Here is a 27,034-nt window from a genome sequence, read left to right as displayed (position 1 = left end):
GCACCTGGGCGATATCAAGCCTGCTGTGAAGTATCTGCCTCAGAGAGGTGCAATGATGACAACAAAGAAGGAAAAGCATGTGGAGGTGTTGGTCACATACTGGACTAGGCAACAGCAGTCAATAGAATACTGAAGTGTATCCTCAAGTGGAAAACTCTACAAGGAAATCCTCCTGTAAGGATCTGGTTTGGTCACACCCTAAGTACTGTGTGCATCTCTGGTGCCACATAAAGACATAATGATAAAGCCACCAGAATAATGCTTAGGATGGATGGGAAAGGATATGACCAGAGACTGCAGAAATTAGGGCACTTTTCATTACAGATCAGAAGGACACAAGATCATGTTAGGAGGATGTGAAACAGCTGTCTTGAACTAGAAGAAAGATGAATGCTGCCTACATGCAGCACACTCCATAGATCAGGTACTGCCTGGATCTTCAAAAGTAATTCTGTATGAAAACAATGTGTACAGGAAATGCATGTCACAATTCAAGAGGGGAATAGTTGCAGAAGTTATAAGGGGGAAAGAGGGAGCTGAAGTGCATGTGGAAGATTGAATCCATTTAAAGGAAAGACTACACAAACAATGTTGCACCTCTCTAAGGCAGATACTTCACAGCAGGATTGCTATCATGCCAAAGATTCCAAAGACAACAACAAGGCATTCTATAGTTATATCAAGAATCTAAATGGCAATGCTCAGATCTGCTCTGAGCTACAATAGAATGGCATTAAATATACTGATCCCAAGGATATTGCCAATATCCTGGCAGATCGATTTAGTGCCAACTTCACCTCTCTCTCACCCCCTAAAGGGCCCATCTCAATACCAAATGATTGCCAAACTCCGGTAATCACAGCCACACAGGTAGGATCTGCACTCTCCAAAGCTAAATACAGCATCTATGGGACCAGATGACATCCCGGGCTGTGTACTACATGAACTACTAAATGAACCAGCACCTCACCTTAGTGTCATATTTAATCATAGCCTCAACCTCACGCTTTGTGCCCACTGAGTGGCGCACAGCTACAGTTATCCCACTCCACAAGGGGGGGGGATCGACCTTGGATCCAGAGAACTACCATCCCATCAGTCCGACGAGCCTGATCTGCAAGGGCATGGAACTTATAAACAAAAATATTGGCAACATTCAAACACTGGACCCCACCCAGTTTGGGTTCGTGAAGGGCCGATCTCGTCTCCTGAACCTGACTGACTTCTTCTAATCAGTCTCCAGAGCTGTGGACGAGGGTAAGGCGGTCCCACAAAGCCTATCTGGACCTTGCCAAGGCCTTCAATACCATCCCCCACTCTGGAATCATAGATAAACTTACGAAGCTGGGCATAAATCCCTACATCACTACATGGGTTGCCAACTGGCTTACTGACAGAAATCACACTAACAGTGGCAGACTCCAAATCCAGCTCCAGACAAGTGGAGTACCTCAGAGTTCAGTCCTGGGGCCGCTCTTGTTTGGTATCTACTTCTCTGAAGTACAGGCCAACACTAAGGGACTCTGGCTAACAAAGTTCGCAGATGACTGCAAACTGGGAGCAATTATTGAATCCCAAAATTATGTGGATATTCTACAAAAGGGCCTCACAGAAACAGATGCTTGCTGCTAGAGCCATGGGCTCAAGCTTAATGCCAAGAAATGTATAGGTATCCCCTTTGGAAAAAAACATGTACCCATGAATTACAACATAGGTGGCAGTACACTAAACATCGAAAGTGTGATGAGAGACTTGGGGACAGTGGTCTCACCTTCGATAACCACATTGCCACAACAGTTAGAAAATCCTTCTATGTGGCACACCTCATCACTAAGGGATTTTCATCCAGGAAAAAGGAGGTCATTGTCCCACTGCACTCATAACTCATTAGACCCATTATAGAGTATAACACCCTGTTTGGTATGTACCTCACAAGACATCTGCATCAGCTGGAAAGGCCGCAGAAATACCTCACTAAAAGAATCACAGGCCTACAGCAGATGCCATATGCTGACCATCTAAAAAAACTCCAGCTATAATCTGTGGCATATCGTCTACTCAGAGGCGATCTCTGCTTAACATACAAGGCCATGTCAAACCCTGAGCTGTTGGACATGATCCACTTAAAGAAATCCCAATCCGTCAGAGCCACATGCTCCAGGGATCTAAACCTTGTCATCACAATGAACAAAACATGCTGGAGGGATAAGGTTCCTGACCCAGAGACTGCCCATACATGTCAAGCAGAGCGCCTCCTTGGCCTTCTTCAAAAGGAATGTTGCGATTGGATGGGAGATAGGAAATTCACCCCGGGGATCATGTCAGTTGCCCTGCTAGACAAGGGTCTAGGGAAGTAAATGTTGTGGAAAGAAATATCCAGGGAATTGTTATGGCTAGGCTTGTATAGGCCCCTAGGGCAGTTAGCCTAGTATCAACCTAAGAACATTCAAGCAAAAAAAAACCCATCAAGTAAAAACAGATAACTAAAGCGTACCCACACATTTAAACACTCATTTAACACCTATATCAATTCAGCATCTGTGAGGAGACTTGTATTTTGTCTTCACACACAATAACATGACATAATATATTACATTTAATAATTTTTATTTGGAAAGTCATTTGAAATGCAACAAGAAAACTTGTCCTGTAATCTCTTCTCAATAATCAGCAATTCATCCAGAAAAAATAGAACTTCTAGTTTCCTTTCCACCATCTTTCAGTGTTCCTGTTAACTCATTTCACTGGCACTGTAGGTTCTTGAGGATGAAACAGCATATACTTCTAGAATCATTAAAATAGAACATTAAACATTTTTGTCACCGTCTCATTTTGATATTAAAATCCGTAAACTAATTCCAAACTTCTATAGTTAAAGCAGAATACCATATATCCAGGATTTGCTTCATAAGGATGATATCAAATTTATTACAGCTGTAAGAGAAAAATTATATTAGTGTGTGTGCTGTCCTCCCACATAAAATGTTTTACAACCACATTTATTTTATGTATAGAGCACCCTTTAGGAAAGGTCTAACACAGACAAATGCTTGGTGCTAAAGCCACTTTCACTCCAACTAACTAAGCCATCAGTAAAACACTCCTTTTTTTTCTCAAAAATATTTTATTCATTTTCTAAAACAATAATTTAACATTACAATATCTGATATAGAACAAAATAAACTACATACAGTGTCCATAACAAAAATTGTCACACACAGAAAATACACTTAGTATTTTTCTAAAAGGTTAAACAATTTCTTCCAAGCAATTAAATGGTGGGTTGTTCATAGTTCATTGTTTAGTACTAAGCTAACTGCCCTTGCGAGCCATTTTTTAAGCCTAGCCAGTTATCCCTTGTGAGACTCAAACCCTGCACTTTGTGTTTGTAAGGCAAACACCTTAGCCATTAAGCCACCCTCCCAACTTTCTGGACCAGTGTTAAAGCCCTTAGTAGCAATCATCAGTAAAACACTCCTAAACGTTAATTTACTAATCAGGGGTATGGGAACTCAACTAGACAATAGCTGAGCCTTCAACCAACATGTGTCTAAGGCAGGAAGAAAATCTTTCTATATTGCTCAAGTTATAAGCAAGAGCATGGTATCTAGGTCCAGACAGGCCATCATTAACACTGTACTCGGCCCCTCGTCAGACTGATCATACAGTATAATGCCTTTGGTATATATCGGACTAAACACATGCAGCAACTGTAACATCCACAAAATTTCAATAACAAAAGAATACAGGGAGCAAACACAATTTCCTAAGCTGCTTGCCTCAAAACCCTGTCTCTCTACTTGACATCATACAGACTTCTGAAAGGTGACCTTTGCCTGGCATACAAGGCACCCTGGCCCTGTTTTGATGAACCATTTGCACATCCAAAAAATAATCATCATCAGAACTATTAAAAACCTAAATGTTGCTTGTGACATAAATAAGACATGCTGGAGTGACTCATTTCTCAGAGAATTCCCATTCTCTGGAACAGGCTCTCCATCCATGTGAAGGTGGGTTCCTCCCTATCATTATTTAAGCATAACTTGGACAAATGAACGGATAATTGGAAATTCAACCTTGGTCTGGTGCCTATGTCTCTGATGGACAGAAGCAGTCAGTAAATCACACCTATATAAATCAGATCTGTGGGTCATATTTGGCTTACAGAGTTAGGCTTGTAAGGGACCTAGTGGTCATTAACCTAGTACACACCAATGAACCTGTAAAGTATATATATATATATATATATATATATATATATATATATATATATATATATATATATATATATATATATATATATATATATATATATATATATATATATATATACACATACATACACACACAACACACATACTTTTACACACACACACACACACACACACAAACACATCAGAGGAAGCTCTTGTCCCCCCAACCCCCGCTCCTCTTCCCCAACTTATTTGGTTATATATGGGTTGAATTTAGTCAGGTTATGATTCAGCAAACCACAGCATGTCAAAAACACACCGAATCTCAACTCAGTAAATGGCTGGGAGTGGAAGAATTAAGAACTTGCCACTCTCCCCTTCTGGACCAGCCCATTTCCAAGGTGGAGGAGGAGAGTGGAGAACCCGCCCTTCTCCCTGCTGGGTCATGACTTGATGTATTAATTTTGTTTTGTTGTGGTGTACCGAATCATAGCTAACAAATGCTTTTCATTTACCCATATCTATATCTTTCTATCTATATCGTTCTCTTTCTCTCTCTCTTTATATATATATATATATATATATATATATATATATATACACACACACACACACACATACATATATATATGGATCTATGTCATTCGATTGAATTTTCAGAAACAAGTATATCCAAGAAAGAACAAGTCCAGTGGGATGGAGGGAGAATAGCATACTGCAATACAGAAGAGAAGGACATCTAATATTATGGTAAGACTTTACATAACTAATCTATGCCCTTCTATTCTGCTGTTGCAGTATTATTCAGATGACAGAGAATGCAAAAGCTCAGGAGAGGGAGGGTCAGAGGAGCTTTCCAGGAAGCCATGGAGAATGGTCATAGCAAACCCTGCCTGGATTTGGAGATGTTGTCCAGTTCGTAATGCTTTTTGACGTACAGACTGATGACCAATTAGCTGCCTCCAAAATGGAACTGGTGTTCAACCCTTTGAAGAAGGCAGCCGAGGAGGCAACAGCTCTTGTAGTGTGCACCCTGATGGAAGAATAGAGGCTCTTTCCACGGTATTCAGAGCAGAAGGAGATAACCTTAGACATCCAGCTGGAAATAGTATGTTTAGAGACAGGAAGCCCTAGGGATCTAGGGTGAAATAAAATAAACTGGCACGATTTCTTAATACTCTTAGTTTTGTCAAGTGTGCAGAACTCTTTTTGCACAGTTTTGCGGTGAAGGTAGGAAGACGGATAGCTTGGCTGAGTGATAACTCATTTACCAATTTAGGCATAAAGGAGAGACTGGTGTGAAGAGATTCCCTGTCTTTGTGAAGCACTAAGAAAGGTGTGGAGACCATAAGAGCCTGGAGTTCAGAAACCCTTCTGGCAGAAGCAAGATTGTTTTCCAGGAGCAATATTTTAGAGAGGCAGAAGCTGCTGGCTCAAAAGGGGCTAAGGTCATTTTTTTCCAAGTCAAAGTTGAGATCCCCGGGGGTGGAGCTAGTTTCCTGGGAGGTCTCATGTGAAGGAATTGTTTGACCTCAAATCTGGAAGCCAAGGGGGCTGAGACAGAGAGACAGCTGATGTACTTTCACTGAAGAATAAGTTAGACCACCATCCAGCAACTCACACATGTATGAGAGAACCACTGAGACTTCTACTGTTAGTGGGTCCAGGTTACGCAAGAGACACCAAATTGAAAATCTTTTCCATTTGGGTAAATAAGATTTTCTAGTATTGGGTTTCCTGGCCTCCTGCAGCACATCCTCTGAAAAAAGGTGTCTGAAAGGAATCAAAGCCCTATCACCCACAACATCATCTGCAAGATTGACAGGTGAGGGTGGATGAGGGTACCCCTTGTGTTGTATGAGTAGGTCCACTCTGTGGGTAACTTGTGGAGACTTGCCCTTGCCTAACTGCAGGAGTAAGGGGAATCAGTGCTGTCTTGGCCAAAAGGGGTCATCATCAAGATTTTTGGTCTGTCCTGCAGTATCTTTAGTAGGACTTTTAGAATGAGAGGTATGGGAGGGAATGCATATAGAAACCTCCCTCTCCATGATAAACTGAGTGCATCCACTTTCAGATAAGAGTGTGTGGCTCTCTGGCACAAAACTGAGGAGGTTTCTGTTCATGGGGGAGGCAGACAGATCTACTTGTGTGGTATCCCATCCATGGACAATGTCCAAGAACAGGTCCCTGTGAAGCCTCCATTCATGGGGTTGTGTTTTGGACCTGCTCAATGTGTCTGCCAATACATTCAGGCTTGAGGGAATGTATACTGCTTGAAGACGTGTCTGCAATTTTACTGCCCCACACTTGCAGGGCTAATCTGCACAGGAGGCAAGACATGGTTCACAAACCAGAGGACTGTCATGTTGTCCGTGAAAATGTTTAAGGGCCCTGGAATGAAGAGAGACTTAAAGGCCTGGAATGCCAGCAGCAGTGTTCTCATTTCTTTTATGTTGATGTGATCCCCTCTTTGAGAGGGTGACCAGGTGCTTTGTGCTTTCATGGAGCCAAAGGCTGCTCCCCAACCTGTGCCTGAGGCATCTGTGCACATCTCTTGTACTGGTGAAAGAGGATGAAGTGGGAGGCCTGGGCTGGCAGAGGATTTTTGAATCCACCAGGTTATTTCCTTCATCAGAAAGGGAAGAAGGGAAATTTGGAACTCCAGTGGGTGTGCATGTTGTGTCCACACCAATTTCAGGAACCACTGCAGTTTTCTCATGTGAATTGTTTGCCAGAGGGATCATAGGGATGGTGGATGTCATGAAGCCCAGGGTTCTGAGAAAGGATCTGCTGAAATGTGAGACAGAAGGATGAGACTTTGAAAGAAAGTACTGAGCTCCTGGGCCTTCTGAATGGTAAGGGAAACCTTTATGAAGTCTGCTGGGATCCTGTATCCCAGTAACATGTGGTCCTGTGATAGGGAGAGAACAGATGTTTGGTAATTTATAGTGAATCCTAGGGAAAGAAGGATGGAAATTGCGTGGCTGAGATATTGCTCTAGTGCCTCTAGACTGACTGCTTGGAAAAAAAAGGTTGTCCAGGTATGGGAAAACTTGGATACCTGCAATCTGCAGAATACCACAACTAGTGCTAGGCATTTTGTGAAAACCCTTTGGGCAGTAGAAAGACCAAATGGCAAAGCTGGAAACTGAAAGTGTCCAGAGACTACAGAGAACCTTAAATATTTCCTGCATCTGGGATGAATTACAATGTGAAGGTAGGTGTCCTTTATGTCTACTGAGGCCATAAAGGCTTGAGGTAAGATCAGAGGGAACAGAGTTTGTAATGTGAGCATCCTGAAGGTGAGTACTTTTCAGGTAGGTGTTGAGGCAGAAAAGGTCTAAGATGGGTCTCCGGGGGCCTTCTTTCCTTGGAATTAGAAACATCCTGGAAGAAAACCCTTTGCCCCTTTGATAAAAAGGGACATGCTGAATCATGTCTTGATCCAACAGGTCTTGCAACACCTGTGGAAACAGCGAAAGTTGTTGTCTGGGTGGTTGGGGAATGCCCTGAAAGGAGGTAGAGACTCCCAAACCATTAAGTACCCATTTTTTATGATGGAAAGCACTCAAGTGTCCTGAGTAATGTTTTCCCAAGCTGGACTTGAAAGAGAAATGCAAAGAGATAGGGATGGGGGAGATTTGTGGTCCAAATAGTCAAATGGACCCTGCCCTGTCAGGAAAGGGTTATTTTTCTGGTGGGGCTTGTTCACGAGTCCTAAATGATTGTCTCTTTCCAGACTTTTTGTCTTAGTTTGAGGTGGGCTGGATTGTCTTCTAACAAAGACAGGCTCAGAAGGGTGGTTTCTTTGGAATTTTGGGAAACGGGATACCAAGAAGTGTATTAAGTCCTGCATCTCTTTAGCCTTCTCATGCAAATCTTTAAATAGGTCAGCAGCCACAGGGTGAAACAGGGCTGAATTGTCCAAAGGGGCATCCATCAATTTGCATTTGATATCCTCTGGTAAGGGTTGGAGTCTTAATCATGCAAATCTTCTAAGAACAAATCCTGATGTAGCTGCTGTAGTGGAAACCTCGGCAGCAACACCCTTCCCTTACTGGATTTGCTCCCATACATTCAGCATTTCAGGCAAGAAGCACCCTTCAGCACTCGTTTCCATAGCCTGCATACGTTTTACAGGATTGGGTTGCTAGCCCGATGCCCAATCCTCCTCAGAGGGTGCACCACACAATTACACACACACACACACACACACACACACACACACACACACACACACACACACACACACACACACACCCCTACGGCCAATTTAGTGTGTCCAATCCACCTACTGCATGTCTTTGGAATGTGGGAGAAAACCAGGGCACTTGGAGAAAACCCACAAGAACAGAGGCAGACATGCAGACTCCACACAGAAGGCACTCCAACAGAGAATCAAACCAGAGAACCTCTTGCTGTGAGGAGACAGCCCTAATTCCTACACCACTGCGCTGTTCCTGCAGCATTATAGTTACATTTTATTGAGTGGAGGGTGACTTATGAGGTTGCACCCAACAAGGAAGTAGCCAGAGATTTATTCTCAGAAACAGGCAAATCTGAAATGATTTTAGATAACTGGGACAAGAGCTCTAAAGAATATTTTGTCATGTGGGTTTGGTAGTTGACTGCAGTAAAGGCAAGGGTGGAAGACGTATATACTACCCCCCCCCTCCATCAGTCTCTCCAAATGTCTGCTGTCCTTGGCAGAAGAAAGCAAGGATATTGAGGGAAGAAGCCTAGAGGGCTTGTCTGAAGTCACAGTGATGATCAATGGGTCAACACAGGGTGCTTTGAATAAAAACTTGCAGTCTGAAGACACCTTACAAAATCTGCTTTTTGAGTGCTGGAGCATGTGAATCTGGAGTTTTGCTTGAAGATGCAAATGCATCTAAGAATGCAGGAAGAATAAAGGGGGCAGCTGAGGGACTGGGGGGGTGCCCACCTGCAGTAAGTCATTGTAGCATTTTTGAACATCAGACATCTCAGTGCTTTCCCACTTGAAATGTTCCAGCATCTTGGTCAAAGTGTCAATAAAGGAAATCTCCTCTCCTGGTGAATCAGCCCCATTGGAATCCACCGCTGAGGAAGCATAATCCAGTGGGGAGGGGATCTGTGTTGAGTAGGTAAGTGACTCATCATCAGCAGACTGTTCCTCTTCTGAAGAGGTTTCTTCCATGACCCTTCTTTTGAGGTGAAGCAGTCCAGGGAGAGGTAGGAACAGTAACCCCTGGAGGGGGTCTAAGGGACATCAGAGTATTAAAGATGCTCTGTGAGAAAGCCTAACAATCCTTCTGAGGATCAGGGGGTGGAGAAAAGTACAGTTTTGTACCTACCATAAATGTAGATGTTCGAAGATCCACATTGCTGCAGTCATAACCTGTGGGTAGTCCGCTGTCCTCGGTCGGCCCGAATACCAAAGTGTTAGGCTGGCGTCGGTCATGGTCGCTCAGATCTGACGTCAGTACGCCATGGTATTAAAGCGCATGACCAACGTCATATCCTCAGTCTTTCTTGCCCCAGATGTCAGAAGGCCCTAAAAAGAAAGGCCATAGCCAAAAACAGAAAAACCTCCAAAACCCATGTACAAACAATATTTACAACCCAAACCATACAACCACTCTAAACTAGAGAGGGGAAGGAGGGAGGGTAAATTGGACTGCAGCAATGTGGATCTTCGAACATCTACATTTATGGTAGGTACAAAACTGTACTATGTTCTTCATCTCACATTGCTGCAGTCATAACCTGTGGGTAGAATCCCAAAGCAAAGGTAAAGGGAGGCTGGCAAAATCATAAAGCATTGGGAGCTGCTAACATGCCCTGTAAGACTGCAGTGGCAAACCCAGCCCTAGATTTGGAATAAAGAGGGAGATGGTAATGTTTAGAAAAAGTGTGCACTGAACTCCAAGTAGCTGCTTCCAAAATATCTTTAGTAGCTACACCCCTTAAAAAAGCAGTAGAAGTGGCAGTAGCCCTAGTGGAATGAGGTCTGATTCCAGCCGGAATCTCCTTACCATGATGAGAATAACAAAAAGCAATACAATGGCCAATCCACTTAGAAATAGTTTGTTTTGAAACAGGTTTCCCCTGAGAACCCAAAGCAAAAGAAACAAATAACTGTTGAGACTGTCTGAACCCTTTAGTCCTGCTCAAATAATAACGCAACTGCCTGTGAATATCCAAAGTGTGCAAAATTTTCTCCCCTTTATTTTGGGGATCAGCATAAAAAGTAGGCAAATGAATAGATTGGTTCAAGGCCACATTTGAAACCACTTTAGGCATAAAAGTAGGGTTAGTACGTAGAGATACCCTATCCTTATGAAAAATCAGGAAGGGTTCAACTGCCATTAGAGCCTGTAATTCAGATACCCTTCTAGCAGACGTAATGGCCAACAAAAAAGCAGTCTTCCAAGACAAAACTTTAACTCAGACGTAGCTGCAGGTTCAAAAGGAGGTAAAGTAAGTTTTTCCAACACAAAATTGAGATCCCAGGAAGGAGTAGGAGCTCTACGTGGGGGTCTTATGTTCTTTGCCCCTCTAAGGAATTGCTTAAACAAAGGATGAGAGAATAATGGTGGGTCACAGTCATAGTGAGCAGAAATGGCTGCAGCATGAACTTTTACAGAGGAGAAAGACAAACCCTTGTCTAATAATTCTGTAAGATATTGAAGTGAAACACTCAAATTAGGCCTGGAAACATCAAAGCTCTTTGCTTTGCTCCAAATAAAAAATCTCCTCCATTTATCAGCATAAACTTTCCTTGTACTAGGCCTTCTGGCCTCCAAAATGACATTCAAAACTTGTTGAGGAAGCTTCGACCCTCCAGGTTCTAGAACAGAATATGCCAGGCTGTCAGATGCAGGGACTGTATCCTGACATTGAGGAAATGATTGCCTGCCTGAGACAAAAGGTGTGGAATTGAAGGCAAAGGCCAAGGAGGCTCCCGTACTAAACTCCTCAGCAGAGGGTACCAGTGCTGCCGAGGCCAATCTGGAGCTATTAGAATCATGGAGGGCTTGTCCTGTCTGACCTTCAAGAGCACCTTGGGAAGGAGAGGCAGAGGAGGAAAGGCATAGACGTAAAGATTGCTCCAACTGAATGATAGAGCATCCACTTTCCAAGCTGTTGGATGAAACATCTTCGTGCAAAACTTTGGCAGCTGGAAATTTAGTGGAGAAGCGAACAGATCTATGTCTGGAGTCCCCCATATCACTGTCAACTGTCGAAATACATGAGGATCCAACTTCCACTCGTGGGGATCCACCATCTGTCTGCTCAAAACATCTGCTAAGGAGTTCTGTGCTCCTGGCAGAAACCTTGCCTGAAGAGTGAGGTGCAAACTGAGAGCAGTCTCCCACAAAATCATAGCTTGCCTGCAAAGAGGGTACAAATGGGTTCCCCCTTGCTTGTTGATGTACCACATGACAGTTGTGTTGTCTGTTTGAATCAACACTTGTCCTGGGTGAAGTAGATCCTTGAAAGCCATCAATGCAAATTGGACTGCTAACATCTCCTTCAAGTTGATATGTAAATGTTGAAGTCTGGCAGGCCACGTGTCTTGAACCAATTTTCCATTGAGGTGTGCTCCCCAAGCCTCGTCTGAGGCATCTGTCGTTAAGATCTGACTTGCCTCTGGTCGGGTCACAGAGAGTCCCTTGTTTAGGTGACATTCCTGAGCCAACCACAAAAATTCCTTTTGAATGCAAGGTATTATCTGAATGACAGTGTCCAGATCGTGGCAGTGTTGCATCCATACACTTTTGAGATACCATTGTAGCTTCCTCATATGCAGTTTGGCATTGGGAAGCACCAGAATACAAGATGCCATGAACCCCAAGGCTTGAAGGACTGTCCTTGCAGTCAGCCTGGACCGTAGAGACAATTGTTGGAAGTAAAGTGTAAGATTTCTTTGCTTGTCCGGGGTCAAAAAAGCCATCTGGGAGGCTGTATTCAGTCTCACACCCAGAAAGCACATTTCCTGAGAGGGTACTAGACTGGACTTTGTTTCGTTCACAGAATAACCTAGGCACCTTAACACTGCCATAACATACTGTAGATGGTGAAGTAGCTTGTTTTTGTCTTGAGCAAGAATCAGGCAATCGTCCAAATAAGGATAAATTTGTATTCCTCTTAACCTTAAGAAGGCTATCACCGGAGCCAGAACTTTTGTGAACACCCTGGGCGCAGTAGATAAGCCAAAGGGCAATGCAGAGAACTGATAATGTAAAGTCCCAGCCCGAAAACGCAGGAATCTCCTGCAACTGGGCCTGATAGGAATATGAAGATAGGCCTCTTGGAGATCCAGAGTTACCATCCAGTGATCTTTGCCCAACAGAGGCAGAAGTTGTTGCAACGTCAACATTTTGAATTTTGGAATGTCCAGGTATGTGTTGAGGATAGATAAATCCAAAATTGGCCTCCAAGTGTTTCCTTTCTTTGGTACAAGAAACAGGCGAGAATAAAATCCTAGGCCCACTTCTGACAGAGGGACCTGCTGTATAGCCCCCATTTGAAGAAGTAAAGAAATCTGTTTGTGAGCCTCCACCCTTTGCTGAGGAGGAACGTCTGGCATGCCTTTGAAAGGAGGCAATGTGTGGAAATAAAACTTGTAGCCTCGGTCTATAATGTCCAACACCCATTTGTCCTGGGTGACTAAAAGCCAGTTTTGCCTGAAGAGTGCCAACTTTCCTCCCAGAGGAGCTGCCAGACAGGAAGGATCTGGCAGCTGAAGATGCAGGTCATTGGGTCTGTTTACGAAAGGACTGGCCCCTGCCCTCACCTGTAGATTGTGCAGGGGAACTCCACGTTCTAGGCCTGAAAGAACCCTGAGCTCTGCCCCTACCACGTCTAGATCTGCTCCTAGACTGTAAATCAGAAGAAGGGTAAGCCCATCCCTTAGTAGGCCAATTTCTGCTAAACTTAGGGGGCTGCACCTGCAAAAAATCCTTAACAGTCTGCATAGACTTAGCTTTGTCTTCCATTTTCTTTAAGACCGACTCCACAGGAGAACCAAACAAAACTTCAGACTGCAGAGGAGCATCCAAAATTCGAGCTTTAACATGCTCTGACAAGTTCTGATCCTTAAGCCAGGCGTGCCTTCGAATAACTGATCCAGTGGCAGCCACCCTGGAAGAAGCCTGTAAAGCATCGAAACCACACTGCAAAGAATGCTTACCCACCTGATCAGAGGCATGAACCAAATCCTGTAATTCCTTACACTCTATGCCCTCTGCCAAAGCATCTACCTTAGATTTTAACTGAGTAAGGAGAAAATTCTGGTACTTCAACATATGAAACTGGCAATTCAAAGCCCTCATTGCTAGAGTGGAAGAGGTATACACTTTTTACCCCACCTATCCAAAGCTCTAGAATCTTTATCCATAGGAACTGGATTCTTTACAACAGAAGCCCTGACACCCTTAGGTCCCTGGCTAATAGTTTCTGGGTCAGCCCTTGGGCTCTTATACAGATATTTATGAGCCTCTGGCACTCTGTAATACCTATTTGGTTTAACTGGCGCAGGAGGCAAAGAGTCTGGATTAAGGGAAGCCTCAGAGAAAACATCCTGAACAACATCCAAAACAGGAGGTATAGCCAAGGGCCGATGTTGTGGTAAAAACAAAAATTCCCTAAGCCTCTTTCGGGAATCTGAGAAATCCTGACCTTCCCATTTAAAATGCTCCCTCATAGAATGCAGGGTTTCTGAAAAAGAAAAATCCTCTGAAGGAGAAGCAGAAGGACTGGAATCCTCTGCGTCTGAATCAGAATAAGGAGGAAAATCCTGAATGTCTTCAGCCGAAGACTCTGAGTAATCTGAAGCATGTTCCAAACTTTCCACCTCTGGCTCCACCCTAGGCCTCTTATCTGGAGGGGGCATAGAACCCCTGATTAAGGAAATCAAATCTTCTGCCATTTTAAGCATGTGTTTTTTAGGTACAGAACCTGCAGAACTAGGACTGACACCAGAGGAAGACAAACCAGGCCTGACCTTGGAAGGTACCTTAGAGACAGAAGGGGAAGGCCTAACCACCTTATGCAAAGAAGGGAGTACAGCAACCTGAGAGGCCCCCTCAGCCTGACCCGACTCCTGAGAGGCCACCTCTTGCAAAATTAATGGCTCCCCCTGAGACTCAGCTGAAACCTCGGCTGGATCCACAGATTCCACCGTAGTTTCTAAAGAACCGGCGTCCGGAACGGACGACTCATCCTGCTTGGACTTTAACGATTTTTCCTTGCGCTTCTTAGCGGTAGCGGGCGTCAGAGGATCTGACGGCATATTGTAATTACACCGCTTACCGAAGACAAGCCTAGCGCAATCTAACCTACGTTTAATGGTGCGCTTATTAAATCTAGCACAAAAGCGACACCCGACTACGTCGTGCTCAGGCCCCAAACAAGGAATACAGAGAGAGTGGTAATCCCTATGCGGTATCTGTTTCCCACAAGAAATATAATTATTCACTTTTTCTGACATCCGGAATTAACTGAGGCAAGAAAAAACAAAAATATTCCCTAACGGGGTACTTAGCCCAACTTGGTTTTCGGTCTGAAACTCAGAATACGAAAATTTCAGAACGCCGAACGGCACTTGCAAATGCTGCTTCTGCTTCGGACCATGCGGCAAGAAAGACTGAGGATATGACATCGGTCATGCGCTTTAATACCATGGCGTACTGACATCAGATCTGAGCGACCATGACCGACGCCAGCCTAACACTTTGGTATTTGGGCCGACCGAGGACAGCGGACTACCCACAGGTTATGACTGCAGCAATGTGAGATGAAGAACATCATGTTTAACCTTTTGTTTCATTTTGCTAGGAATACCATCAAAAGCATCCTGACTAGTAATCTTTCAGTGTGGTATAGAAACTGCAAGGTTTCAGATCGCAAATCTTTCCAGAGGGTAGTAGAAGTGGCAGAGAGAATTATCAGGTCCATGCTCCCATCTATCCAGGACTTGCACTGTGCTTGGTGCCTCAGCAGAGCCATGAAAACAGTTACAGACTGCACTCACCCTGCCCACGGTCTGTTCTCGTGATGGTCTTCAGGCAGGAGATACTGTAGCTTGCACTGCAAAACTACCAGATTTATCAGAAGTTTTTTTTCCACAAGCCATCAGACTTCTAAACTCCAGTAATAACATACACCATGCTGGTCATCGAGGTCTGGAGTTACAATGCTCAAGTAATTCACAGACATATGCAATAACTATGAAAGTACAATCTTATACCATATGTGTAATACTATCAATGCCAATTTAACATTGTGTGCAATATGCCAGGCTAGCATTCCACGCAATTTGAAATCTAATTCTGATCTGTGCAATATATTAGGTACTGACGAAGACATGTAATTGGAATAGTCTTGGTGCATGTCATTGCACTTGTTACTGCACTGCGTAAATGTCTTACTGTTATTGATTGTTGGATTAGCATTAGTATACGAGTTATTGTATTAATATTATCAGTATATGTCGTATGCAAATTGAGTTCAAAGTAAAGCAATTTTGCTCAGTTGTACTGTTGTGTGGTCTGAATGACAAAGTTCACTTTGATTTTAATATCAACTCTATGTAGGGAGGATGGGTCGAAAGTAGGCCTACACTTGATTATGTCTTCTGACTCCATATCCTCCCTAGCTAGACTGGTCGGGATCCTCTTAGAGCCTTCAGTAATCATGAGACTGGGTTCCCCTTGGACACCTGCGGTATGTCCAAGGACGTGCTAATATCATGCGCCAAGGCGACCTCCGTAATGGGTTCGGCCTATGTGTCGGACAATGGCCCTGATCGTATCTCCAGACTAGCGACCATCTCTGGGGAGACATCTGGCACTGGAGGTGCAGCAGAAGCTTCTGGCCTAGTTTTCTTGGCCTTCCACTTCACTAACTTCACAAAATCAATAGGCTGTATATAACAGGAGGAAGAAAATCATGGCAAAAATTAGGAAGTGCAGCACCTACCAGGATAAAAGCACTCTCATCATACGAAACAACTCAGAAGACAAATAAAGTCTACCAAAGCCAAATTTGAGGTAAGTTTGGCCTTCCAGGCCAAGGACAACCACAAAGGATTCTTTAGCAACCTCAAAGACAATGCACAATAGTAGGAAGAGTTAATTGTAAATGGAGCCACCTATACTGAGCCAAAAGATATAGCAAATCTCCTGGCTGATAAATTTGGCTCCAACTTTACCCCTCTCGCCCTCAACTTTCCCTCAGGAAATATCAAATATAACTCTCCCTACCATCAATGGGGAACAGGTCCTTAATGCTCTAAGACCAAGAATACTGCATCAATAGGCCCAGACAATACCCCAGGATGCCTTCTAAATAGCATGTAACATGACTTACCAGGGCCTCTGGAATTACTATTCAACTGTAGCCTCCAAACAGGCTTTGTACTTAATGAATGCAGAAAGGCAACAGTCATCCCTCGGCACAAAGGTGGGCTATGTACAGACCCTGGAAAGTACAGATCCATAAGTCTCACTAGTCTTATATGTAAAGCCACAGAAATAATTATCATTGAGACGATCAATACAGATATAGTAAACCTCCAGACACTGGACCCAACCCAATTTATTTTCATCAAGGGCAGATCATGCCTACTTCGACCTGGTGGACTTCTTTGAGAAGGTCACCAAAACAATGGATGACTGCAAAATCGTTCACACTGGCTACCTTGACCTGGTCAAGGCATTTGACACAAACCCCCATTCGGGCATTGTTGACAAACTCAAGAGGTTACGTACAAACCCGTATGTCACCCGGTGGATAGCCTTCTGACTCACAGACAGGACCCAGGAAGTTAGAATTGGGGAGTCCACCTCTACAAAGAAGTCAGTCACAAGTGGAATCCCTCAGGGATCAGTCCCTGGACTGCTGCTTTTTGGCATTTACTTCTCAGAAGTCAAGGCCAATTGTCAGTGTTCTCTGGCTAACTAAATCTGCAGATGATTGCAAATTAGGAGCTGTCATTGAATCTCACACTGACACAAATGTTCTCCAGGAGGAGCCGACACAGAAAACTACAGTTGTGTACACTTACCATAAATGTAGATGTTCGAGTGTATTCACTGTTGTAGTCCTTACAAAATGGGGTTATCCGGCTCTCGGTAGCCCACAGTCGGTCAGAATACCAAAGTCCTTGGTATACGACGTCGGCTGCCTTCGGTTTTAAGCCTGACGTCAGGTACAAAGGAAGGCAGCCAACACCATTTCCTCAGATTTTCTTGCCTTAACTGTCAGGAGTCCCCAAAAAGGTTAGAACAGGAAAAGAAAATACAGTCTGTGCCCTAGGAAAAAAGGGGGGGTGGAAGGGGGGGGGGGCAGGACTGCAACAGTGAATACACTCGAACATCTACATTTATGGTAAGTGTACACAACTGTACTATGTTCATCATGTTTCACTGTTGCAGTCCTTACAAAATTGGTTGATTCCCAAAGCCCAGGAAAAAACAAAAGGGAGGAGGAACACCTACTGTTTAAGGGTTAGTAAGGATGCCTTGCAACACTGCAGTGGCAAAACCAGCCCTGGACTTAGAAAACAAAGTTAAATTGTAATGTTTAATGAAAGTGTGGACAGAAGTCCAGGTGGCTGCTTCCAGGATGTCCCTAGGAGGTACACCTCTTAGAAAAGCTGCTGAGGGAGAGGCTGCTCTAGTAGAATGGGTTTTAATACTCTGTGGAGGAACCTTGCCATGCTGTAAGTAAAAGTGAATACAATGAGCAATCCACTTAGAAATGGTCCATTTAGAAATAGCTTTGCCCTGAGCTCCAGGAGCAAAACTGATCAACAACTGATGCGACTTTCGAAAAGGATTAGTCCTGTCCAGGTAAAATCTAAAAGGCTCTACTGCCATTAAGGCCTGCAGCTCAGAAACTCTTATAGCTGAAGTAATAACCAAGAAAAAGGCAGTTTCCCAGAACAGAAATTTCAAATCTGTTGATGCAGCTGGTTCAAAAGGAGGCAGAGTAAGTTTATCAAGTAAAAAATTAAGATCCCAAGCAGGAGTAGGTGCCATTCTGGGAGGCTTTAAATTGCTAGCTCCTCTGAGGAACTGTTTCATCAAGGTATGACAGAAAATGGGTTGCTCAAAGGAACAATGAGCAGAAATAGCTGAAGCATGGATCTTGACAGAAGAAAAGGAAAGTCCACCATTAAGCAAACCTGCCAGATAGTCAAGAATAAGAGGAAGAGAAGGGTCTTCCCCTCTAGTCTGCATCCAAATGGAGAATCATTTCCACTTATCTGTGTAAGATTTCCTAGTGCTAGGCCTCCTGGCATCACGAAGGACCTCAACTACCTGTTGAGAAAGGTTTAAATTATGAGCCAGGCTGCCAAAGGCAGAGTCTGAAGATGAGGATGCAGAATGTTTCCTCCCTCCTGAACCAAGAGATCTGGTATCAGTGGAAGATGCCAAGGCTGAGACTGGGAGAGATTGCGAAGTAGTGGATACCAATGTTGTCTGGGCCAGTCTGGAGCTATGATGATGTCCCTTGTTTTTTTGTCCCTTATCTTTAACAGCACTCTGGGAAGAAGAGGCAGAGGAGGGAATGCATAAATTGAGAGCTGTGTCCAGGGGAAGGACAGAGCATCCACTTTCCAAGCTTTGTTGTGATGATCCCCGGTGCAAATGATTGGAAGAAGGTGGTTGGTCGGAGATGAGAAGAGATCCACCTGGGGAGTGCCCCAAAGCTGAATGATGCAATAGAAGACGGTCTTTGTTTAGTTGCCACTCGTGAGGATCCAAGACCTGCCTGCTCAAACGGTCTGCCAATGTGTTAAGCCTTCCTGGAAGAAACTGAGCTATCAGATGAATGCCCATGGAAGCTGCTATGGACCACAGTATCATGCTTTGTCTGCACAGGAGGTAAGAGGGAGTCCCTCCCTGCTTTTTGATGTACCACAATTGTGGTGTTGTCTGTCCTGACTAGAAGAGTACCAGGAGAGAGAAGATGCCTGAAACCCATCAAGTCCCCTGAATGCATCTGCCCTCTAGATGTGCTCCCCAAGCATAGTCTGAGGCATCTGTGGTGAGTCTGGCTGGAAGGAGCTGGACAAAAAGGCAGACCTTTGTTCTGTGCAAGGTCGTCGCCCACCAAAGAAACTCCATCTGCAGGCAGGGAATCAGAGGAAGTATCAAGTCTAAATCCTGTGTGTGTTGACACCAAAGCTTTTTGAGGTACCATTGTATTTTCCTCATATGCAGTCTGGCATATGGAATCATCAGAATACATGAAGCTATGCATACATGATGGCTTGCAGGAATTGCCTTGCAGAGAGCTGGGTCATGCTTGTCAAGTTCTTCAAGTAATTTGAAAGATCCATTTGTTTCTCTTGAGGGAGGAATACCATCTGGGCGGCTGTGTTCAGGCTTGCTCCCAGGAATACAATCTCCCTGGTGGGTACCAACTTTGACTTCTTTTCATTGACACTGTAGCCCAAAGAGGTGAGAAAGTTCTTTACAAAGTTCAAATTCTTTAGAAGCTGCCCTGGAGAGTTTTCCTGAATAAGATAATCATCCAATTAAGGGTAAATTTGAATGTTTCTTTGCCTGCAAAAAGCAATGAATGGAGCCAGGCATTATGTAAAAACTATGGGAGCAGTAGATAAGCCAAAGGGCAGTGCAGAGAACTGGAAGTGCCTGTTCCCCACCCTGAAGCAAAGGAACTGCCTGCAGCTTTCCCTTATTGGGATGTGCAGATAAGCTTCTTTGAGATCCAAAGTCACCAGCCAGGAATCCTTGTCCAGCATTGGCAGCAACTGCTGAAGAGTGAGCATTCTGAACTTGGGAATCACCAGAAAAATGTTTAGAATGGACAAATCCACAATAGGGCACCAGGTGCCCCCTTTTTTGTGAATCAGGAAAAGTCTTGAGTAGGAACCCTGGCCTATCTGTAGTGCAGGAACTGTCGCTATTGCTCCCAGGTTTAGCAAGGAAGAAACTTGTTTTTCTGCGTCTGCTCTTTGATGAGGGGGGATATCTGGGCATCCTTGGTGGACAGGGAAGGTGTGAAAGGATAACTTGTAGCCTAGGGATACTATTCCCATTTGTCGTCTGTGATGGTGGACCAAATATCTGCAAAATTGGCTAAACTTCCACCTAAAGGAAATCCTGGGCCCGCAGAGGCAGGCAGGAGAAGGCCGGAGTCATTCGGAATGCTTGCTTTGGGAAGTTTGGGTAGAACTCCCCGATTTTGAAGAGGAAGCCTGCCAGTGCTTAGCCTTTTGAGGGGTGGAAGTCTGTCCCTAGAAGACCTGTAACCCCTAGGCCTAGTGCGACCCTGTTTACTAGGGTCAGGAAAAGTCCATTTCTTAGTGGCTGAACTTGCAGAAAGTCCTTAACAGTTTGCATAGATTTGGCCTTATCCTCCCAACTTTTTCAACACCTCTTCTGCTTTGCTATCAAAAAGATTGTCCTTTTGCAAAGGCACATCCAGTAATTTAGATTTGACAGGTTCAGAAAGGGGCTGTTCCCCGAGCCAAGCGTGTCTTCTAATAATAGAACCAGTGGCTGCTGCCCTGCAAGAAGCCTCCAAAGTGTCGAAACCACAATGTAGAGAATGTTTAGTGACAAGAGTGGCAGAATTCAATAAATCTTGCATGTCCTTACTCTCCATCAGGGAAGGAACACCAGCAATTCTAGCCCTAACAGCCTCCAAAGTATGCTGCTGATACTTGAGCATATGAAAAAGACAATTAACAGACCTAATCGCAAGTGTGAAAGAAGTATAAACCTTTTTACCCCATCTATCCAAGGCCCTAGATTCCCTGTCAGAAGGGACAGGAGTTTTAGCAACCATGGCTTTAACACCTTTAGGCTCTGAGAAATAATCTCTGGATCAGCAGTAGGATTCTTGAAAACGTACTGATGAGAATCAGGAACTCTATAATACCCGTCAGGCTTTCTGGGAGCAGGAGGAACAGAATTAGGAGTCAAAGAATTCTCCATGAAAACATCAACAACTTCCAAAACCGGAGGGATAGCCAAAGGCTTATGCTGTGGCAAATCCAAGAATTTCCTAATCCGTTTCTTATACTGAGGGTAGTCCTGACTTTCCCATTTGAAATGCTTCCTAAGAGTACTCAGAGTATCTCCAAAAGAAAATTTCTGGAGGGGAGGCAGAAGGGATGGAGTCTTCTGCATCAGAATCTTCAAAACCAGAAAAAAATCGAGTTTCCCTCTTCTTCAGCAGAGTTGCTGGAAACCTCAGAGTCTGAGGTAGACAAAATGTCTGGGGACAATACCCTAGCCCTCTTAGAAGGAGGTGGCTGAGAGCCCCTGATAAGGGTCAAGAGATCACTAGCCATTTTAATCACCTGAGACTGAGACATTTGAGGGGAGGCCAGCACCTGCTTTTGAGTAGATTTTCGGCTGGAAGGCCTGCTAGCAAGCCAGAGGGACTCAGGAGGCCTAGCCACCGCAGTAATCAGTCTGGATCTAGTCTCCGGGCGGAGAAAAAAGGCCTCAGAAGTCGGCATTTGCTTAATGGCTCCAGATCCATCAGAGGCAGCGACTGGCGGAGGGTCAGAAGACGAAGTGGAAGCCTGCGATATGGAGGACTCAGAAAAGGCCTCAGCAGAACCCTGCTGCTGAACATCCGCGGACTGCAGGGGCAATGAAAGCAACTCACTGATTACCGCTAGGCCAACAACCAACTTAACAGGAACGTCGTCGGCTAATTTGACCCTAAGCCTGTCGTGGTCCTTATCCTTGTGCTTCTTAGGAACATCTGAAGTCGGGAGACCAGAAGACACCATACCGAAGAACTTAGGCCAAACTCCGAAATGCTTAAACAAGATCCTAAACTCCGAAATGCTTGAACAAGATCTTAGCTCTATGACATATTGTATGCGGGTTGAAAGAAGCACAGAGAACACAATTAGGGACGTCGTGCTCAAGGCCCAAACAAGTGATACAGTAAGAAAGAAAATCACGCTGCGTAATCTGTTTTCCACAGGTAAGACAGTTAACTTTCTCTGACATTCATTAAAGCAAGAAAAGAGGGTTCCCAACAGGGTACTTATCTGAGGAAGTCTTCAACTAAGCAGTCGGAATACAAAAAAAGGTACTCGGCCGACTGGCACCCATGCAAAGGGCTTCTGCTTCGGGCTCCGCAGCAAGAAAGACTGAGTAAAATGGCATTGGCTGCCTTCCTTTGTACCTGCCGTCAGGCTTAAAACCAAAGGCAGCCAACATCATATACCAAGGACTTTGGTATCCCGGCCGACTGTGGGCTACCGGGAGCCGGATAACCCCATTTTGTAAGGACTGCAACAGTGAAACATGATGAACATCAACTACTGTCAAAGCCATGGACTAAAACTAAATGCCAAGAAATACATAACAGTATCCTTCGGGAAGTCATCCATCCTTGATAACTATCATATTGACAACACACCCCTTGGAGATGATCAAGTACTCACTGACTTAGGGACACACACAGACAATAATCTAGCCTTTGTGTCTACATTGGTGAGGTAATCATTCTATGTTGCACAACTTATAAACAAAGGTATGGCATCTAAGCCCAAGGAAGTCATTGTTCCACTGTATTCGACATTCATCAGACCTACCGAGTACAATGCCCCCTTTGGTAAGTACCTAACCAGGCATATCCAACAACTGGAATGTCCACAGAGGTTTCTCACTAAAAGAATACAGGATGTAAGCAAAATATCGCATGCAGACCACCTCAAGGCCCTACTCCTGCATCCTATCTCCTACAGAGTTTTGAGGGGAGATCTTTATGCCTGGCATACAGGACATTGTCAGACCCCACTCTGATGGGCCTCCTGCATATCCACAAAACAAACAGCACCAGAATTACCCATTCTAAACACTTAAACCTTGCCTGTAATATAAATAGGATCTGTTGGAGAGAGAGAAAGGTATGTATCCCAGAGACTACCCAGTCTATGGAGCAGGCTCCCCATCCATGTGAAGCAGAGTTCCTCCCTAACCCAATTCAAGTGCAAACTGGATAACTGGATGGGAAACCGGAAATTCATCAATGGTTTGGCACCTATGTCTCTAATGGACACAGGCAACCTGTAAACGGTTCATCTCCCAGGCCCCTGCTTATAAATGTTTCATCTCCCAAACCCCTGCTTATACTTATCAAGGGTATCAGAACTTGTCAGAGACTTGGGATGCATGGCTAGGCTTAAAAATGCCAGTGTGGTCGTCAGCCTAGTAAACACCTATGAACTAACAACTCGGCCTCTGGCCCTGAGACCCCCTAAATCCTTTTGGCGAGAAGTTTTAACCACTGGTTTTCTAAATAGATGGAAAGAGAATTCAGCCTACTTCTTAAGGTTTTGGGAACAAAGGACTGGCAGACTGGGCAAGCCTTATGGTCGTGGGTAGGCCCAAGACAGAAAAGGCACTGTTGTTGGTTGTTCTTGCATGTAATCTAACATCCACATTGGCATTTGCCCTTCTTGGATGACATTAAACTCTATACACAACCAAATAATGAAAAAAAGGATTGCCTAATGGAGCACTTATCTGAGACGTTGAAACAGTAAACTCTTCGGTGAGCAGACCTTGCGCATGGAACACATTCTGTCTGGCAGTGAAGAAGTTCTGAGGATGGTACATACGTCTCTTTTATGGCCTATGTCTGATAGCAGCCTACATGCGATGTACCACACATCCTAGGGACTAAAAGTCTTATGTATACTGGCCAACATCAGGTCACTTGGCAGGCAATCTCCATCACGTAAAGAATACTGCAACAGAAGGACATATTTTATATATGCATGTATGTATGTACATTACACATACACACGCACACTAATGACTCACTCAAAGCTGCTGTCTGAGATTCCTTAAAATCAGGGAAAAAAGAACCAGAAAATTGAAGAAACTCAGCTGAGATTTCAAAGTAATCAACACTTTCAGAAGTCTAGTCTTTATTAAAATAAAAGATATTAAACAGACAAGCACTTTTGCCCTTAACTTCATCATATTTGTTTCAGGTAAATGGGAGAGTCGTACAAGCAGGCTGGGCAGTAGGAGGGTAGGTGCAGTAGTAATAGTGCTGTTGTCTGTAAGCATGTTTTTACCTGTGCAGAGTAGACAATTTATGATGGGCTTTGTGAGTGATACAGTCAAAGTGATGGTCAAATTTCACAAACACTTGGTGACCATGCTGCTATTTCCCTAGAGTTTGACTTGAATCCAGTACAATCCAAACACAAGTTAAGTACATTTGGTTGTTTTTTTGGAGTACTATAACTTATTCTGACTGTGCTGCTGCCATACATTCATTTTATTTGTTGTACTTTATTGCACTTTGTCATTGTAAAATGTGTTTGCATTTCACTATCATCATTGCTGGCTCCTGCATTGTTGAGCAACATTTATTACACTGTTTTCTGGCTTTGTTAGTCGTTTTTTTTAGCTTAGTTCTTTATCTTCGGGCTTTATCTTTTTGATTGTACATTACGGAATCTCAGGGCTGTGCTCTAATGGTAGCTGGATTGGTAACCTTGTCTGTTTTGAGCTGGAAAACACAGAGAAATAAGTTAAAAGAGTATGACCCTCTGATATGCCACAAAGTTTTTTTGTAGGCTTATTTTTTTTTTTATGCCTGTATAAAGTCAGCCTATTTGCATGACATTGCTCATCGTTTCTGCAGTGCCCTGTATAGGGCACAAGCATGTGAAGTTGACATTTTCTTTATAAAACTACCATTGAAACTTTCCAATTCTAAAGCTGCGAAAGGAAAACTAACTTGCGCAGTGGCAAGTACTGTTCAAGTTTTGCATTAGACACCCACATCCTTACTCTGTATTCAGCAACCTTCTGATTAATTAAGAAGGACCTCTTACAATGGGTATGAACTCTACTGCCATCTCCACATCCAATTTAATGGATATGGGTGCCCTAAGACAATGTACCAACTGCCTCATGTTTACTGACAACCAAGTAACTTTTAAACAAATTGATAAAGTATGACAGACAGAGAATTACACAATGTAATTGGAGGCAAAACTCTCACATATAATAAACCTCATAACACAGGTCAGGTTTGTCAGTAATGCACAAACTACACCCACCACACAGTATATGTCTCAGACATACAGACCCACATTTGCTGAGGCTCTTAAATGTAATCTTCCTAAACTGCAAACATATAATAAAACTCATAATACAGGTCAGGTTTGTCAGTAATGCACAAACTACACCTACCACACACAGTATGTGTCAGACACACAGACCCACATTTGCTGTGGCTCTTAAATGTAATCTTCCTAAACCGCAAAGATCTCCCAGGCATTGTACCTACAACAAATCTGCAGCAGCCCCAAAAGCACTCCATCAAAACACCCCCCTCCCACCACAGCACACACAACCACATCTGATGGAGACAACTTCTAAGCCCATAAGGCAAGCTATCACACAACCCCATATTTTGGACAGAGCAAACTCCATTGTGGGACACAGTTCCCACTCAGAATGAGAAAGGAGAAAGTCACAGTCTGTTGTCAATCAAGCTCCAGGATCCATCAGATCATGTATGTACTCAGACTACTGGATCACAAATACCATTATAACTCATAGTTCATGAGGGTGTAAATAATCTGAGATGTACTTCTTTGGACTATACGAAGACAGACTTGAAGCTCTTGAACTCTCTCTTCCAGGCTGACAAGAGCCTAGAATTCTACCTTCTCCAGGGATGACACCATAATACGAGCAGAAGATGGCTGACAGTAAATGGCTAATTTTTGTGGTGTCACTCCCAAGTGGGTACAATATTTGTCATCATGAGAGACATGGCAAACAGACCACATTGTTTTGACAGAGATGGTCTGCATCTGTCCTCTGTAAGGTTCTGAATTTATTCTTTAACCAAAAAACATCTTTATTGAATTATCACTTATGACACAGAAGGCAATTACACATTTATATAAATAAAAACAAATCATACAGCTACATCTTCAACTGCAAACATTATACATCACATATAGCCTTCTATATAGTCAGTGTCAATTGAACATTGCATAGCTCATTCAGTTCCTGCCTTTCCTTAAACCTCATTCTTCCTCCAACACATTATTCTGCATGCTTTGTCCCCACAATGTCTGGTGGAGAAATTGGGTATTGCGATAGGTACGCCTTGCGCCAACAGCTATACCAACATTGTCATGGCTAAATGGGAGAATGAGTGTTTTTAAGCAGTGGCATGTTTGCAGCTCATCTCAAATTCTATAAGCTTTTTGTGAGCAATGTTTTTATGCTTTAGGATAGTCCCCTGGAAATGCTGCATGATTTTGTTGGTTAGATGGAAAGCACCATCCACTTTCTTTCGGTTTACAATGGCGTATTCACAGCACACCACTGATTTTCTAGATGTTCACTTGCAGATTAATCCTGATAGTGTAGAGAAACCAAACCATACAGGAAAAGTTGCTGGAAAAATGGTTTACTCCATTGGATTAACATGCATCCTAAGCATGTTTATGACAAAGTCCTTGAGGGCCAGTTCTTAAGAATGTCCAGGCTACATACAGATGAGAGTGACTGTGTCTGCATCTGAACAGCTGCATTCAGATTTTGTTATGAGAGGCTATGGAGATAATGAGATATTAAGATCATTAAATGGTGAGAGAGCGGTAAGATCAACTAGAGGGAAGGCATATTTCTCAAAGAGAATGAATGAATGATGAGACTATACTGATACGTTCTTGTAATGGCCATGCTACATTAAGAATGATATTAACTTATTCCAGTGACATTAGCCTGGTGTCTGATACTATTGCGAAAAACTGGCCGATTCTCATGTCGGAAGGTTTGATTTGATCTGTAGTGGGGGAT

At 43.7% G+C, this 27,034-nt stretch overlaps 1 protein-coding gene across 2 annotated transcripts in view; it reads right to left on the bottom strand.

Annotated features, from left to right (window-relative positions):
• Positions 1 to 2,590: 2,590 nt before the first annotated feature.
• The window catches only part of GRSF1 (G-rich RNA sequence binding factor 1), a gene marked incomplete in the record, with an annotated part of 1,027,193 nt that continues 1,002,749 nt past the window's right edge, over positions 2,591 to 27,034 (bottom strand). The window contains 1 exon segment of one of the 2 annotated variants that reach the window (XM_044061179.1): positions 2,591 to 2,784. 2 annotated transcript variants of the gene reach the window in all.

Source organism: Protopterus annectens, chromosome 2.part0, assembly GCF_019279795.1.
Source record: "Protopterus annectens isolate FY-2018-M chromosome 2.part0, PAN1.0, whole genome shotgun sequence".
Lineage (NCBI taxonomy): Eukaryota > Metazoa > Chordata > Ceratodontiformes > Protopteridae > Protopterus > Protopterus annectens.
The sequence above is the reverse complement of the archived record's forward strand: the minus strand, read 5'-3'. Positions and strand labels throughout refer to the sequence as shown.